Genomic DNA, 14,788 nt, shown 5'->3' with positions numbered 1-14,788 from the left:
ACCCACATATGTCCAGCGACAAGAATAGTGGGGAGGAGGAAGGTGTCGACCTGCATCAACAGCTCATCAATCGCTACTTCCCTTGAAGGTGAGTGAAAATGTACAACGGGGCCATTGTCTGCTGATGTTGTTGTTGGTAAAAAGGCATAGGTGAGCTTTGTGACTGCTGCCTGTTGTTGCCTCTGTGCTGGATGCTAATGTTTCTGGGACAGGGTAGTTATGCACAGATACAGGATTCTATGTCGGTACTGCTGCTCATTGTAATGTGCGCAGATTGCAGTACCTTGATGACAAGTTTTGTGTAATGGCTGTGATGCTATCCCATGACAAGTGAATATTGTTCTCTTGTGTTTTCCTAGGTCCCTTCAGCCTCTCATTGCCTACAAACAATCCGTGCTCCTGGTACATTGTAATCATGGTCAACATTGTACATCCTGTGATAAACATGGAGCAGACACGAAAACATAGGTCTGTAAGGAGTGTTTATTTACAATGGGTATATGTGACAGGGAAGTGAATATTTACAAAAAGGTGAATAGGAAATCAATGAGTTGTCAGTGATGGAAGATGAGACAATCGCATAATCACCACATTGATGTGGTGACCCAGTCCAACAGACGGATGCCATTGACATGGCAGTGTGGATAAGGACAGTCAACAAAGTCTATGCAATAGTGAAGAGGGGTGCCATCGTGGCTGGCTTCTTGACTATGAGGAAATTTGATTACGGCTCCATCTTGCGTATTGACACCATTGTGATGTTGCCCTCACTCAGGCACCGACGACCTTCGTAGCGTTTCTTTCATACTCTGTACTGTAACATGTTAAACGACCTTTTCCTGTCTCTCTGAGCAAAGAACATTCTGAGACCCGGCTTGAAGCAACTAATTCCCGTGATAACCATCTATTGACCCTTGGTGATCCTTCTCTGCCTCTCCAATTGTTTTACGAATCACCACCTGCAACACGCAAACACGTCCTGTTGTAAATTAATTTAACTTAGGAATGCTCATGCCACCTGGCCTATAGGGTCAGGTAGAGAACACGACCCTAGGGAAGGAATTTCTATTACCTATTATCCTGTATCTTGTACAAAGAATGTTTGCCAGTGGATGATTTGTTTGTTTTTATTGCACATTGAGGGGGTTGTTGCTTTAGGGGATGCAAGCGCTATAAAAGACCGTGAGCCACGGATTGAAGTGGCAGTCTCCTGAGAACCTACCACTGATGTACTTCTAGGACAACTGTACCTAGCTGCAGCTAATAAATTGAAGTTCCTATGCCAACAGAGTGTTCCGTGTCTCTGTACATTTAGAAGGCAAACTCAGAAGATTTCAGGCGTACCCTGCGCTGCCAGGCCTAATTCAGCCTGGTTCTTCAAATGGTGCCCTCTGTGAGGCGGCTTCAGAGGTCGTGTGTCCAGCCCGAGGATCGTGAGGAGCTCCGCAAGGAAATTCCGGAGGACGCGCACCACGTGATCGACCCCTGCATGTCGTAAGTGGACCGAAGGTTTTTACAGTGTGGCTTCTCCTTTCCAACGGCTGCGAAGACCTGCTGCCCTGACTGCCGCCACGCTTTGGCTCCCTTGGTGATTGGTATTGGGAGACATTAGACGGACCTCTGTTGGCGTAAGAAAACATCTGGTTAAGTTAAGTATAGTGGCCACTCCTTTGTCTTTGTTTTGTCTTTGTTCGACTTTTGCAAAAGCCGAAACCGAGGGGTGAGTGCAGTTTTTGTACTATAAAGTGACTAATTAACCCCTTAAAGTTTGTAAAGAAACTAGTGTGATAGCGATGCCTGGTTTCAGTAAGTTTGGAAGATGGTTTTGTTGTTGTTGCGATAGGGATTCCCGACTGGAGGACTCTTGTCCAATTCCTCCGGCCGGGACTCCCACTTATGAAGTATATTCTAAACATGGTATTGGCCCCATAGCCTTTAATGAGGCGTGGGTTCGCTATACTAGGAAAGATGGTGTTTTACGGTGGCCGCAGAATGGCAGTTTTGAGCTCAATATCTTAGATAATTTGGAGGACACTTTGTATAAACGAAAAGCCTGGCCGGCTATGTTTGACTCTTTTCGCTTATGGCGTAAGGAGGCCAAACAGAAAGAAATAAAACAAGCTAAAAGAGATAGGAGGCATATGTCTATTTTACAAGCTGCCCAACAGTTTAAAAATAATGAGACCGATCATGCGATTGAGGTTTCAGATAGGCAACATCGTATGACAGTAGATAAATGTTATCCAGTGTTGCCAACTTCCCCTACAGAGAAAAATGTGGACCCTGAGAAGGATCCTTTAATGTCCCATCTGTTGAGATTACCTCCGCCCTATGCACAGGGGGCTAATGTACCTTTTGCACTACCGCCTTCCCCGGGAGCGAATGCACCTTTATTATTAGCACCTGCCCCACCTGTTCCACCTGTTGTTCCACCTGTCGCTCCTCAATCGGTTCCTGCACCCCCATCACAGCCTCTTCCGGTATTACCGAGCTCTCCCCTACCTTCGTCTCCCTTTGTACCTGTTACTCCCTCTTCTGCCCCGCCTAATATTCTGTCTCCTGTCCTAATGACGAATTCTCCGTCCGCTCGGAGGCGAATGGTTGATACCGTTTCTGGCCTTTTGTCCCCTCTCTTTGGGACACTTCAAATGACCCCTGTTCCTCCTCGTAGACAAACTCGTAGTCAGCTCCCAGGTCCAGATGAACGGGAAGTGCTAGATCTCCTTTCCCGAAGGTGGATCACGAATGGCCCCCAGTATAGTGTGCAAGACATTATGGTCACCTTTCAACAGTGGGAGGCACCAACGCAGAGATATGTTTTTGATACTATGTGTAACATTTTAGGTCAAGAGTGGGAGGATATGGGATTGGGACCAGCCCCTCAGGGCCTGCTAAATGTTCAGGCCGAGTTTGAAAAATGGCTGATTGTGGGCGCAGAGGTTGAGGATACGGTAAGGACGCTTGTCACATTTAGAATGATATTTGCTTGCCGGTCTTTGCCAAAACGCGATTCCTCTGTTAGGCGAAAATTAAAACACTATCCTATGAGAGAGGTTCCCCCAGTGTGGAGAGAGGAGGTTGCAGCTCAGGGTGGTAATCCTCTTATACCTGCTCACTTTCAACGTGTGTGGGTACACGTTCCTTGGAAACGATCTGAGGTATTGGCCCTTAAACAGTCCTTACCGGATCCCCGTAAAAATCCTGCTGGGTACTACAAAGAGTTGTCCCAAACCGTCGATGCATGTATTATGAATTTGGCCGATATAGACATGCTAATGGGTAATGTGGTCCCACAACCATTATGGGCTAGGATTCGAAAGGAGGACCATCCCGGGGAATTGGGGGGTGATTGGGCTGCCATACTTGCCGCGGACAGACTCCAAGTGGGTGGTGCCAAACCTGAGGCTTTAATTACAGAACTCCCGGCTAGGATCATTGCCTTACTGAAAACTATGATGCCCCCTCTGCAAGTTAATTGGGATAAGTTAGCAGCTTGTAAGCAGAAAGCGGATGAAAACGTCTCTGATTTCTTCACTCGTTTTGAGGAGACGTTTATCGATCATAGTGGTCAGGATATGAGCACGGAAGGTGGCCAACGACTGTTTGTAGATAAATTTGTGTCAAATTTGGTTCCGGAAATATCTAATAAATTGAAGAATTCCAAAAGTGCATGGGCGGTCTCCTCTTCGGCCCAGATATTGGCTACTGCTCAGTATTATGAAAATAGGGATAAAGAGGAAAGAGAGAAACTTGATAAAAAGACTAAAGAGCTGAAAAAAAAGTTATTTTGCAACAAGCTTATCCTCCTTGCCCTGCCCAACGTGAATATCAGCCGCCTCCACAATTTCAGAGACAGTTGCAGAGGCCTGGGCCTTTTGTTCCCCGACCCCCACTGGGCCAGAATCCATGCGCCTACTGTAAAGAAGAAGGCCATTTAAAGTATAATTGCCCGGTTTTGTTACAGCGTACGAGCGGCATTCCCGGGTCACGAGGCCGGGGTGGTTATCAGTCAGCACCCAGAGGTAGAGGACGGGGTACGGCGCCTAATAACCAACGTTCCATGCCCCCTGGAAACTCCATGAATTATTTTGATCAGCAAAATGTTCAGTCTACCAACTATTACAATGATGATTATTATACCGAGGATGAGAGCCAGATTTCCCAATCTAGCTAGGACAGCCATGGACAAAGTAAGGGAGTAGTATCAGTTCCAGTGGACCAAAGCGGGCCTTATGTTGATGTGGTAGCACTAGGTGTTACAGAGCCATTCCTATTAGACACTGGTGCGACGAAGAGCTCTATGATTCACTCTAAACTCCCTGGGGCACCTTTGTCTGGCTGTACGAATGTTTCTGTAGGTTTTTCTGGCACCCCAGTTCAAAACCCAGTTTCACGCCCTTTGCCCATTTCAATAGGACCTTACAAATTGGAGGCCCCGCTCCTTCTAACAACTGGTTGTGGTGAAAATGTGTTGGGCTTGGATTTATTGAAGAGATTGTATGCGACATTACACTATTCCCCTTCGGGTGTACGTCTTACCTTAGGTAAGAAATTGACCTCACCGATGTACTTGTCTAAAGACCAGCTCCCCCCTGAATTACAATCTCTTCCCGCCACCCTCTGGGCCACCGGCCCCAATGATGTGGGCCTCCTGCGGATCCCGCCCTACATTGTAACCCTCAAGCCTAATATTAAATTTCCTCACATTCCACAGTATAAAATTTCCAGTGACGGCGAAAAAGCTCTTTTGACTATAGTTCATGATTTGGTACAAAATGGTGTGGTTGAAGGGACTAGGGTAAATGTATGCAATAGCCCTGTTCTGCCTGTTTTTAAACGAACCGACCCCTCTCAGCCACCTGTCTATCGTTTTGTGATTGATGTCAGAGAGGTCAACAAGATTGTAGTACCTCAATTCCCTGTTGTCCCGGATATTAATGCCCTGTTGACAATGATACCCGCCACAGCTTCCTGGTTTTCTGTCATTGACCTCAAAAATGCTTTCTTCAGCATTCCCATTGCTGAGGAAAGTGGGGATATTTTTGGCTTCTCCTTAGCAGGCCGAAGCTTCCGGTTCAAGCGGGCCCCTCAAGTTTATTGCGAGAGCCCCTCCATTTATAGTCAAGCATTAAAATCACAGCTCGATACTATGTCTTTACCACCAGGGGCCACTCTCATTCAATATGTGGATGCAGCAGATTCTGAGGACACTTGTAAAAAGGTTACCATTTCACTGTTAAGCCACTTATCTGACCACCACCACAAGGTTTCAACATCTAAATTGCAATATTGCTGCCAAGAGGCTACCTACCTAGGTCATCTCTTGTCAAAGGAGGGACGGCAATTGACCCCAGAACGTATCCAAGCAATTGCCCAAATGCCTATTCCATGTACGCAAAAAGAGGTGCATGCCTTTTTAGGTATTACCTCTTATTGTAGACAATGGATCCCAAATTTTTCCCTTCTGGTGAAACCCTTGTTGGCACTTACTCTTAAAGATACACCGCACCCTCTCCCATGGACTGCGGAATGTCAGAAAAGTTTCACTGATTTACGTACTGCCTTGTGCTCTGCTCATGTGTTAGGAACTCCTGATTACAGTAAGCCTTTCACACTCTATGTTCATGAGAAGAAGGTTGCGCATTATCAGTTTTAACGCAACGATTTGGAGACAAGCAACGTCCCTGTGTCTATTTTTCGGCCACGTTAGATCCAGTGGCCAAGGCATTACCTAGCTGTTTGAGGGCTACAGCAGCAGCGCCAGTTTCCATTCGCCAGTCTGCTGGATTGGTATTAGATAATAACTAGGGGTGGGCGGAATTTGCGCAATCGCGTTACGCAAATCTCCGCGAAACGGTAAAAAATCTCCGCGAACACGCAGAAATTCCGTGAACACGCGGAATTGCGTGTTCGCGATGCTTTTTTCCTGTTCACAGTTGCTGTTTGCGTGCTCGGGGAGAAATATCTTGCAAACACGCATTTTGAGAACGCGCACAAGAAAAAATTTCGTGAAGTCGCGGAAAGCAGAATTTTGGGCAATTTCGCGTTCTCCGCGGAACGCGAAATTACCGAAATTCTTCAAAGTCCGCGAGCGGAACAGAATTTGCCGCCCAGGCCTAATAATAACCTCATTGTCATGGTGCCGCATGCAGTAGACACCCTCCTAAATAGAACGAAGACTCAACACCTCACGAGTGCCCGTCTTTCGGGGTACGAATTGACGCTCTTGGCTAGCCACATACACATTAAGCGATGTAATGCCCTGAACCCGGCAACATTGCTGCCAATTCCAGTAGAAAATGGTACTCAGGAGCAGCATGATTGCTTCCTCCGCACGGAGGAAGAGACAAGAGGCAGAGTTGATTTAAAAGACACTCCACTCCCGGACCCGGATGGGATCCTATGGGTGGACGGTTCTTGTTTTAAGCTTCCCAATGGTGAAACGACCTCAGCCTATGCAGTCACTACCTTGTACACTGTTGTGGAAACAGCACGTATTATACATAATTCAGCCCAGGCAGCTGCATTGATAGCACTGACTAGAGCTTGTGTGTTGGCTGAAGGAAAAAGGGTGAATGTGTATACTGATAGTCAGTATGCGTTTGGAGTGGCCCATAGTTTTGGCCGCCTGTGGAAAGAAAGAGGGTTTCTCACATCCCATGGCACTAAGATACAACATGGCCAATTGGTAAATGACCTTCTTGAATCACTTACCTTGCCCACTCAGATAGCAATTGTGAAGTGTAGTGCACATAAGAAGATCACTGATGATGTAGGTCAAGGAAATGCTTTCGGAGACCAGATAGCGAAAGAGAGAGCTAAAGACACTACAAGCCGCATGTATGTTATGGGCTCTGCTAGATGGGTTGCACAAGGTGGGATGTGTGAGAATATTGTGGACAGTGTGAAAATGATCCAGGCAGAAGCCACAGAGAAAGAATTGAGAACGTGGAAAGAGAGTATAGGAAGGTTGGATGTGACAGGGTGCTGGACAGATGCTTATGTACTCCCAGTAGTTACCATGGCACATGGTCCAGCCCACATTAGCGCTAAAGGTATATGAAAACTTCTGGCTCCGGTATGGCAGAATGTGGGGATCCCTAAATGTGCAGACAATCTGGTTAAGCATTGTATTATATGCTTGATGCATAACCCGGGGAAGGGAACACCAACACCGGCAGGCCACTTTGCTCCCCCAACGTACCCTTTTGAGGTTTTGCAAATTGATTACATTCATATGGAATGATGTAACAATCTGAAGTATGGTCTTGTTGTGGTATGTGCCTTCTCCCGATGGATAGAGGCCTATCCCCTGAAAGATAATACTGCTCTATCCACTGCAAAAGTCCCTTTGAAGGAGTTTCTGCCGAGATTTGGGTTAAACAGAATTATTTGGAGTGACAATGGAAGTGAATTTGTGGGTCAGATCATGCAGAAAGTATGTACAGGCCTTGGCATTAAACAAAAGTTCCACGCAGCAAACCATCCTCAGTCAGCAGGTTTGGTGGAATGCATTAATGGCACTCTTAAGCTTAAACTCGCGAAAATACAAGCCAGCACGGGTCTTGCTTGGCCTGATGCCTTGCCCTTGGCTCTCTTATCCACCAGAACAAGCACCCATTCCCGTATGGGGCTTAGTCGTTATGAGGTTGTGTTTGGACGCCCTGCAAATGTTTGGGGAGTCCCAAGGCCAAAGAAATACTCAGAGATAGAACATCCATTGTTAATTGACTATTTCCATGATCTCACCACTAAGTTACGTGTCTTTCACCAACAGCTACAAGATACTTTGCCTCAGGCTTCAACGGATCCTGGTCATACCATACGGCCCGGAGATTGGGTCTGCATTAAAAACTTCCAGAGGTCGAAGAACTTGGAACCTCACTGGAGAGAACCTTGTCAAGTACTTCTAATGACGCGTACTGCAGTGAAGGTGGTCGGCAAAAGAACTGGGTACATGGTGTACATTGCAAGAAAGTGCCCCTACCTTTGCCTTATGATCAGTGGGTTCGTAACCCAATTAGCGATTCTGAAAGCGAAAGAATACCAAGATTTGGACTGTTTAGCGATGCACACCTAGACTTTGCCAGATCAGAGAAAGACGATGACAAGGTCCTCCAAGCAGCTATACCACCGGCATTGAAATTGGACACTACTAAACCACATCTCCTTTTCCAAGAACAAAATATACCTGGTTCCCAGAGGTACAATTTGAGGCCCAGACTGAACAAAAATACCTCAATAGTGCCTCATTGACTTTGTCTTTATCCCGATTTCGACATGCTGCAGGGCTGTGATCGTAGTCTCAGAATTGTGACCCAAGGTGTGGCTCTAGGCCTGTGGGACTTGTAGGAAAATAAAAAGAACTACAGACAATCACAGCTGAGTGAAGCAAACTCCCGTCACGGGCAACATTTAGAGCTGGAAATGACTGTTCAAAAGGGAATGGACAAAATACAAACAATGAGCACAAAGCATTGTAAATTATTGCATAATCGTTTTGTATTGGCTTTAATAATATTGATTTTAATGTGTATTATATTGTCTTGCATAGGATGGGGACTACATGTAATTTTTACCCAGCTTATTCCCAAAGTTACCGTTGAAAGGCATACACATGTCGCTCTACCCCCTCATGTTGAGCCGAGAAGGAGTGAATTCCGTAACAACACATTTGTTTCTATGCTACACCAACATCAATTGGCTACTAATGCGACGAACTGTTGGGTTTGTGGTCTTCTGCCAAGTTCAGTGAATACTGGAATACCATACATTACCCTTCCTTTTTCATTTAATGGTTCGTGTAGTGCATGGTGGGAATTGAGTGCCAGTTGGGTATTTTCTGGAGATGGTGATACCCGAGACGTAAGGAGCTTGGGAGTACATCTATACCATTTATGTTGACAGGACAGAAAAAGGATATATGGGACGAATAGTGTGAAGTCAGAATATGCTGATCGCCAAACCAGATCTACGGATTTGTATTTCCTGCCCTCTAATAAAACATCTTGAAAAGGACAAACCTTTCTAGTGGTACCTGGACAAGCACCATTCTGTATTAGGAAAGGAGGGTTAGAATATAAAGGTACAAGCAAATACCAACATATTGTGACCTTGAATGGGACAGATTGGCCTCGCATGGTTCCCTCAAGTAATACATACTTCGTGTGTGGAAATAAGGCTTACACTTCTCTACCTAGTAATTGGAGAGGCACTTATTATATCGCTTGGTTGTTGCCCCCTACATATATAGCAGATGCCAAGCATCATTTACAAAAAAGAAGGGTGGCGTCTGACCAGGATACGTCAGGACAAGAAGTCGGGGATGTCTTGAAAGGACTTCTTCCATTCTGGGGTCCAATAGCCAACAGTAGAGACATAAGACAATTAATTCGAGTTGTAGAAGCCACTGTCAATGAAACAGCTGGAGCTTTGAGTAATCTCACTGCAGAACTCGTTGCTGACCGCCTTGTCACGCTTCAGAACAGGATGGTATTAGATATTATTCTTGCTGACCGTGGGGGCGTATGCAAATTGATCGGATCTAGCTATTGCATTTATATTCCAGACAACGCCCCTCCAGTATACCAAGCCATCTCTAAACTACATAAGATCACTGAGTCCGTTCACCAGGATGAAGGGAATTGGTCTCTGACGGGATGGTTTGGGGGACTACTGTCTACATGGGGATGGAAGATTCTTACCTTTGTCGGAGCGACTTTGGCTATTCTCTTCTCATGGTTGCCTTTGCCTACAATGTGGTCCCGCTATATGCGGGCTCTGCGCCACCCTGTGTGTTCCAAATCCTGTATCCCAGAAAGCAGAGAACACGAAGATAATTCTGCAACAACAGCTTGTAGATTTCATGGCTATTGAAGTCGATTCTGATTAACAACAGCCTCTGTGTTTTTGCCTGAGTAATGGCAAAAGGAGGGTCTGAGGAAATTTGAATACGGCTCCATCTTGCGTATTGACACCATTGTGATGTTGCCCTCACTCAGTCACCGACGACCTTCGTAGTGTTTCTTTCATACTCTGTACTGTAACATGTTAAACAACCTTTTCCTGTCTCTCTGAGCAAAGTACATTCTGAGACCCGGCTCGAAGCAACTAATTCCCGTGATAACCATCTATTGACCCTTGGTGATCCTTCTCTGCCGCTCCTATTGTTTTACGAATCACCACCTGCAACACACAAACACATCCTGTTGTATATTAATTTAACTTAGGAATGCTCATGCCACCTGGCCTATAGGGTCAGATAGAGAACACGACCCTAGGGAAGGAATTTCCATTACCTATTATCCTGTATCTTGTACAAAGAATGTTTGCTAGTGGATGATTTGTTTGTTTTTATTGCACATTGAGGGGGTTGTTGCTTTAGGGGATTCAAGCGCTATAAAAGGCTGTGAGCCACGGATTGAAGCGGCAGTCTCCTGAGAACCTACCACTGATGTACTTCTAGGACAACTGTACCTAGCTGCAGCTAATAAATTGAAGTTCCTATTCCAACAGAGTGTTCCATGTCTCTGTACATTTAGAAGGCGAACTCAGAAGATTTCAGGCGTACCCTGCGCCTCCAGGCCTAATTCAGCCTGGTTCTTCAACTAGCGTTTGGCTGGTGTTTTGCCATGGGATCCTCCCTGGGATTTCTTTGGATGGCCCCTTGATCATTTGGCAGGTGGGGCCTTTGCTGCGGGCTCAGTGGGGTCTGAGGACTCCCCCTTCTCTGTGGCTGCAAGGGAGGTGGGGGAACTGTCATCCTGTGGGCCACTGGAGGGAGGTGGAGCTGTTGTTTGGGCCACAGGCCTGTCTCTCAGAATCACCACAAGCTGGCCCAAGAGGTGCATGATTTGGCCCATGTGGGTGCCTATGGACCTCAGCAGCAGGCAGAGCTCACGGGAATCTTCCAGAGCCTGACCTGTGTGTCCCTGGGCTCATTCATAGGCCCCAAGGACTCTGGCGATGTTGGCCAGGGCTTCAGTCCCAGTGTCCGGTTGTGTTTGACTCCCACTTTCCCTCCCACCTGCCCTGCTGTCACGGACCTGTGGCATCACCACTCTATGCAAACAAAACAAAAAAATGAAAATGACGACGTGAGATTTTAAAATGCTACGAGGCAGGTATGGGAAGCGTCATGAGGGAGATGTTAGTTAAGGGGTACAAACTGAGTTAATGATTCGGTGATGATAGAAGAAGTAGTATTTAATATTAGCAAATGCATTAGCTCACATGTATTACAAATGAGAAGTTAGATGAGGCCAACGAAGGATGGTTACAGCACATCGAGTTATATGTTGCACACTGATCGTTACATAAAAAGCGGGTTGGTACTGATTGAAGAGTGATAGAGGGGAGGTAAGAAAGAAATGCTTCACATACAGTCTGGCAGGAAGTAGAAACAGGTGATTGTTGGAGAAGAACAGGGTGAATAAAGGATTAAGGTTCCAACATGATTTTTCTAGAAGGTATTGGCGCGCTATGTGGGAAACGGGAGACAAGTCACGATGTTGAGATAAGGGGCTTCATTGTGTATAATGCTTGATGTGGTACACATTATTGGTTGAGAGTAAACTGTATATAATTTAGTGATGGTATAATATGGCTCTAAATGATAATTGGTTTCATTCATTGTTTATTTACAGTGATCCCTGTCGAAGGCGCTAATAGCCTGAAATGCATTGGGTTTTATTGAATAAACGTTGCTTCAAATGAACTCTGGATTAATCATGTTCTTTCAAGAGGTCCGGATGGACACAAGTTGAACACTAGAAACTTGAAAAATAGCATTTCACATTCCATGTGTGGATTTAAAACACTGTTGAAGAAAAAAAGAAAGAAAGTTGAAAACAATGGAGTAAAGGAGTACTGTGATGATAAACATTGGTACACATGATTGCCATGGTGGCATCACTTTAGCTGTGCGATTGGTTGGGGTGAGACGTCGCCCCACTCTCAAATGTCGTCTACTCTGATTATCTCATCTGCCATGACTGACAACTCACTTTCAGTGAGTTTGGGCATGTTCTTTTGTGCCATGGTGTGTGATGTGCAAATGATTTGAGGTGCAGTTGTGAGGGTGGTGGGGGTGGTGCAGGTGGTGTGTGTATGCGTGTTGTTTAGCGGGTGAGATGTGTGATGTTTTGCCTATCCAATGTGCTGCAGGGTTTAGTTCCTTCAGGGCTAGAGTAGTGCAAAGGATTCTAGTCAGGAAAGGGGCTGGTTGTGTACTCAGCTATCTGGGTGTGTCAAAATGGAGTATTGCTGTCAGGTATATTGTGTGGGTTGTCCTGGGATTTGTATTTTTAAGTTGCCATAGGGGTGTGTCATTGGGGTGTGTTAGGTGTTTTTGGGGGCTGAGCTAGTTTGATGTGTGCACTTGGTGGCTTTGTTGTGTGTTTCAGTGTCGACCGCCATATTTGTCACGAAGCGTCCGCAGCGGTGGCTATGCAACAGCCCTTCCGCCGGCTCTCCCATTCATCACTGTTTGCGATCGCGGCATTCATAAATAGGAGATCGTCCTAATTTTACTTGCGATCACTCCGCTGGCCTAGCTGCGGATTTGTGTGTTTCCATCGCTAATCCGACCGATGCGGACAGATTTTCACCAGCTCCGCAGCTACCGGCGTTCTTTTGTGGCATTGTTCCGCTGCGGTAGATGTGCCCGATTCACAGAACTAATTTAAGACAAAATCCTAAACTAACTACCATTTTGGTATTCACAGAAGGCATTTACTCATTTTGGTAGTCACAGAATGCACTTACTTACTCATTTTGAGTAACTTACTCATTTTGAGTAACTTACTCATTTTGGTATTCACAGAAGGCACTTACTAATTGATGAGTAAGTGCCTCCTGTGAATACCAAAATTAGCAACTTGACTTACTCATTTTGGTATTCACAGAAGGCACTTACTCATCAATGAGTAAGTGCCTTCTGTGAATACCAAAATGAGTAAGAAAGTTACTCAAAAATGAGTAAGTAAGTGCCTTCTGTGAATACCAAAGTGAGTAAGAGCCTTCTGTAAATACCAAAAAGATAGTCAGTTTAGGATTTTGTCTTAAGTTAGTTCTGTGAATCGGGCCCGGAATTTTTGGGCGGTTGATCCTAATCGGACTACCGATTTTACTGCGGTACCAGCGGACGGTTAATTTCCGCTACCATGGAGGTTGGGATGGTTTTCTGACTGCCATCCTAATGGACCTCCATGTGTGGTTGCATTGTGATTAGGCAGTCGGGGCTGCCAACATTAAAAGAGCACAAAGAGACCAAATTCCATAGCCAAGTGAAAATGGCTATATGATGACCCAACAGCTTTGAAAAACAGTGGCAGCTTTTTATGAGAATTCTTCCCAATATGAGGCAAGGCTGCCGACTTTCCTCACATTTGTTCTTCCTTGAATTGCAATGCCCAAACAAGCAACATTCGGGATATCTGACAAAGTAAGGAGAATTAATAAAAATGTGGGTCAGTTTAAAATATTGCTTTATGCAGATGATATTTTAATCTCTTGAAGATACAGGCACCACCCTTCCAAATGACATAACTCTCATTAACACCTTTTCTGCCTTTTATGGTTATAAAATAAACTGGGATAAAAGCGAAGAGCCACCACTTACCAAAACCTAAGACAGAAAAGTGATAAAAGGTCTCATCTTCAAATGGTGACTAATCCATTTAAATATTTTGAGGTATTATTCTAGACTAGGAAATATGATCAATTACAACATCAATCTACTGCTGATGAGACAAAATATTGAGTTGTAAATTTCGACTTACACAAATATCGAGTCAAAAATATTGTGACATGGAAATAATGTCACCAAGAATATCGTTGTTAAGAATATCGATTTTAAGGTAATATCACAATCACACACTCTAACTTATAGCCATTTATATCCTCCAACAGACATATATACTGCCTCTCACATATGTAGTTACTCACACATATACAACTGAGATATACATTCACTCACAAACACACCCTTACACACACTCACCCACCCATACAGTCCATCACAGATGCACTCTTGAAACCATGCACCCAGTGAATCACCCACTCACACATCTATGTACAGAGTCACACACACCCCACCCACAGAAACACTCAGGCACCCATACAGATACTCAGACAACCAATCAATAACCCATATAGGCACTCATGTAGCTATTCGCAAACCATGCAGCTGCTTACACACCAACAGACAGACGGATACAGACGTTCATACAGTTTACTCACTAACCCATGCAGTCAGGAAGATAAGTTTAATCACTCACTTATAGAGTCAGTCACGCACTTACTAAATCATCTATTCAGACACTTATACACCCACTTATTCTTCAATACGCCTTTCCCTATATATATTAAACACATTTAAACTTTACAGAAACACACAGTCACTGGCAGATGTCATCAGTGATGTCATCAGTGATGTCATTTGAGATGTCATCAGTGATGACATCAGTGATGTCACTGACCATGTCATGAGTGATGTAATATGTGACGTCATCAGCAGTGCATTGCGGGGGCGCGAGTTATAGTTAGCTGAACTAACTATAACGGGGGAATTTCTATGGTTTTGTACGAGTGAAATGTCGCACTATAACTTTCCCTAAAACCTATGGTTTTTCAGTGAATTTCAAAGGTTTATTAAATGCTTAATTTCTAACTATATCATGCCTGAAACCTATGGTTTTTTCAGTGAATTTCAAAGGTTTTTTAAATGCTAGTTTCTAACTAAGCCTACAGAGGTAGGACATGTGATGAAAGAAGAAACAACGCACAG

The sequence above is a fragment of the Triturus cristatus genome, chromosome 5_1, assembly GCF_964204655.1.
Source record: "Triturus cristatus chromosome 5_1, aTriCri1.1, whole genome shotgun sequence".
NCBI classification, from domain to species: Eukaryota; Metazoa; Chordata; class Amphibia; order Caudata; family Salamandridae; genus Triturus; species Triturus cristatus.
This window is presented reverse-complemented; position numbering follows the sequence as displayed.